Here is a 4,087-nt window from a genome sequence, read left to right on the forward strand (position 1 = left end):
AGAAAATTACCTGAAAATAAGCAAACCAAAAAGAAAAGGAAAAAAAAACAAGTAAAGAACCTCAAGGTAGTGCTAATAAAAAAGAAAGAAATATAATTATTATTTTTTCTGTAAGACAATTTTTCACAGATATAATGATAAGATTCATAAATGCGATGTATGGTTTTTTGATACACTCCCCCCAAAAAAACTAATTTTCAGATAATTTCTCATAACTTTTTACAATTTTGCAATTCCTGTACAGCTGTTTCCTGGCAAGTTGCTCATTGCCTTTTTTTTCCCACAATGCTTTCAAAATAAACCAAAGAGACTGCGAACACAGAGGCGTCTGAAAACAGCACAAGGACACTGATGACGTTCCAGGTGTTAAAGGCTTAAGCATCACTGCAATTATAGAAGTCATTTTAATTGTAAACATCAGTCTTAAGTCAAGCGGTGAGATTTATTGAAATTCTGTTTACCAGAATAAGACTAAATTTCTCAAATACAGAAGTAATACACACAGTTATACTGCTGGTGGAAATCATAACTATCATCCATATTTATGATTTCCACCAGCAGTATAACTGTGTGGAAATGTTTAAAAAAATGTTTCTAAATATGTAAGTGCACACTGATTATGGTTACTTTGGTGAAGCTGATGAAATATTGACTATGGCAGTGATGGTTATTGAGAACATGAGGCTTAATACGGGATGCTGCCAACTATTTTTTTCACAATAATTTATGCTCCGGCTGCTTCAGTGATAGAGTTCAGAAATAACTCCAGATTGCGTTCAGTTACAAATTCATGTGTTTTTCTTCATGTGCAAGGACTGCCTAATTGATATTTATCAACTTTCTCACAGTTGGAGACCAGAAGGGTTCAACCTGTGCTCTTATCTGCCATCTCATAACCTATTCTCTGTACTCACTCCACGTGGTATCTATAGAAACTCACAAACGGATGCTCTGAGGACATTTTCATATTCAGGAGTTATCGGGCTGACAGAGTCAACACTGTGTGGGGATAAAAAGGCAAATATTTGTTCATAGCCAAAAGTATTACAGCAGCTTTTTAAATGACAGTCTTGTCAGTCATTCTCACACACATACACACACACACACACACACTGAGTGGACGAGAGACCTTAAGGAGCCTTTAGTTCAGCGTAGCATGATGTAGCATCTGCTGGACAGTTATCAGATTGTTTATGTGGATGAAAAGTTAATTAATATAATTTTATCTGTGGAAGAATTTCTGGTCTAAGATTGTAGAGGTTTTAATAAAATCTTCCATAATGAAGGCGATGTATTTAAACAGGCTGTTTTCACAAAATGTTGGTGTGTTTCCTGCGAAAGTAGTACACCCAAATTCATACATATTCCCACATATTTTGAAAGGCTGCAATCAGATGACCAATGTGCTGATGGGGGTACACATGGAAGTAGTCCCCAGCAGTCTTGTAAAAAGGCAGGTTGGGGTCATATATGTTTCACAAATATCAAGAGTTTTTGGGACTTTTAGTGAAGTATGAGTCAATTTAAGGTACGTCCTCATAGTGTTTCTTTTTCTAACCTTAACCACAATAACGTTACTTGCCTAAACCTAAAGACACCAAACCATGTTTCTTTTCCTGATAGTAACTTTTGTTGCCTATACCTAACCTACGTAAATATTGATTACGTAACTGTACGCTAAGGATGTTACATAATTCATGTGGCACTAATTCGTATATCATACAAACTGTTGTACGGGCATGTTTCATACGATATTATACGACCAGTTCAATGAGAATATGTTTATTTAAAATGTTGGGAATACCCTTAATATACAGTCAATAGTAACTACTCGAAGTACTGATACTATCATGTCATGTAAAATTGGAGGTACTTATCTAATTAGAATATGACCTGAAATAACCCAGTATTGCAACCAAATCACATTATAATAGTAAACGTTTTAAATTATTAACACTCCAGCTGCTCTATCTGCGGTGAAGATTGCAGCTGAGGAGAATATCATGTTTGCTGATGAGGTCTGGTTCTGTCTCATGTGGTGACATGCTGCTCACTACTATTCCAACTATTCCAACATTTGATAAACTTCCATAAAACAGCTGCACTTATACTGAATCAGTTCAAGATTCAGTATACCCGGGGTCAAGATAAAAAAAAAGAAAAAAGAAAAAGCTGGATACTTTCCTCTTATGCAACTCAAGTAAAATATGTTTTTGTTTTTTTTTTAGTTGAACTCTTCCTTTAACTAAGGCAGACATACAGACATACAGTGTGTTTTGTTGTTTTGTCACTGGTCTGTGCTAATTTAATGGAAAATTTGCACCACTGAAATACAATAGGAGCTATGATAAGGGCGTTAATACTAACTATATTTCTTATAAAATGATCTTGAGGCCCTCTTTTGCAAGTAAGTCCCTGGATAAAATTCCAGTTTCCAGGCTTTCATAAATTCAATTTTCTGCTTATATATTGCATATTACTTAATTATTTTGTTATAGGGTGCAAACCTGGGACAAGGTACTACTGCTGTTTAGAAAAATGGCTTGAATTACATGAAGACTGGGAGGAATGAGGGTTAGTAGAAGGCCCGGCCGCTCACATTTGCCATTTAATAAAATACCACTGCTTAATGTTACAGCTTCAAAGCTTTAGCACTGATCTTGTCCTTAGAAATCACTATCAGTGCCAAAGAAATGTAGCTATTTTACAGTAATATGTGTATGATAAACAATGTATGAGGAAAAAGGTACCGCCTGCAAACTTACTCCATGCCACACCAGTTTATTTAAGACAATATTTCTATCCTGCCTGGATCTTCGTAATACACACCAACAGGCTGATGAGCTCTTTGTTGGCCGGTATGGTTAACAATCTGAACCAGTAAGGGAGGAAAAACAGTTTGCAATCAACAGTTATTTATTAAATTAAATTACATAGAAAAAAGTACATAGGAAAAGAAAAACAGTGATGTCAAGGCCATAGTACAAAACAAACATATCTCAATTGATAAAAAAAACATTTTATCATGATTTTTTTATATCCAAATTCATCTTTAGATCAAAATATTTGCCATAATCAGTCTACATCTACATTTTTCCTTGTTAAGTATCTATGAATTGTGAGCATACGCGCATGTATGAATAAAACTGTGGTGCCATATGACCAAGTAGGCACTCTTAAATTACTGTATAGGTGTGAATATAAGAATTCCATTGTATCCTCATACCAAGGTTTGCATGATTTCTTACTAAAATGCACACACAACTGGTAAATATATATATATATATATATATATATATACATACTGCTCAATACTGCTCTATTTTAACTAAATACCCCAGGTAATCAGTACTGCTATTCTCCATGTGCCATTTGTCTTTATGTATTGTACTTATATTACCAGACTTCTAGAATCTTAGAGTAATTTTTAATGCTTTTGAAGCTCAAAAAGATGAGAACTGTTTACTGTCTGAGAAAGCCATTTTAACAGCTTCCAAGAGCCTGACAGGAGAGAGTGAGTATGTGACTGATAGACAGACCATACAAATGTAGGATTTATGTTCTGCTTAAGTAATGGAAGTATTTCAAGTTTTACTTTCGCGTCATATAACCTGACTTGACTAATATTCAGGTCAGTACCCAAGCTTTCTCCTTTGTGCAATGGCTCAATGTGGAATGAAAATACACGACTACTTAATCCATCTAAAACATGAGTGAACATCACTACTTTCAATATTAAACTTCAAGTAGCACTTTGTACAAGGCAATCAGAACTATATCTGCCTACAAACATGATGATGAAGTCCATGAGATGTGGTTTTATGATCCATTAGTTTGATTTTTTGTCATATAACATACATACATATAGGCTATACTGTTACACATGTATTTTAGGGATGTAACGATTCGCTCAACTCACGATTCTATACGATTTACAATACTGGGTTCACAATACGATTTTTTCCTAAATACAAAATGAAATTACAGAACATTTATGACTGAAAAATATTCTATTGATTATTTCAAACAAAAATTACACAAAATACAGCATTTTTTCTTCTTTTCTATATCAAACTAAAGAATCTCT

This window comes from Plectropomus leopardus, chromosome 12, assembly GCF_008729295.1.
Source record: "Plectropomus leopardus isolate mb chromosome 12, YSFRI_Pleo_2.0, whole genome shotgun sequence".
In the NCBI taxonomy this organism is placed as follows: Eukaryota; Metazoa; Chordata; class Actinopteri; order Perciformes; family Serranidae; genus Plectropomus; species Plectropomus leopardus.